This window comes from Trypanosoma theileri (genome assembly GCF_002087225.1).
Source record: "Trypanosoma theileri isolate Edinburgh chromosome Unknown TM35_Tth_39_V1, whole genome shotgun sequence".
NCBI lineage: Eukaryota > Euglenozoa > Kinetoplastea > Trypanosomatida > Trypanosomatidae > Trypanosoma > Trypanosoma theileri.
The window spans coordinates 113,294-113,561 of record NW_021639881.1 but is presented as its reverse complement, the minus strand read 5'-3'; positions in this window follow the sequence as shown (position 1 = coordinate 113,561).

Genomic DNA, 268 nt, shown 5'->3' with positions numbered 1-268 from the left:
AAGACCAAGCAAACAAAGAAAAAGAACGTCAATACGAAGCATTACGTAAACGGACATAATAACAATAATAAAGATAAGATTAGAAATGATAAGAGAAGAAGAAAGAATCAAAATAGACGCACAGTAATATTCCCTTATCTTATTCCTCACAAAAAGTCTTTATCCATCTCTCTCTCTCTTTCTTTCTTTTCTTTTCTTGGCATCTACCCTCAAGAATGCTGTACTTTAATTATATTATATATATATATATATATATATATATATATAT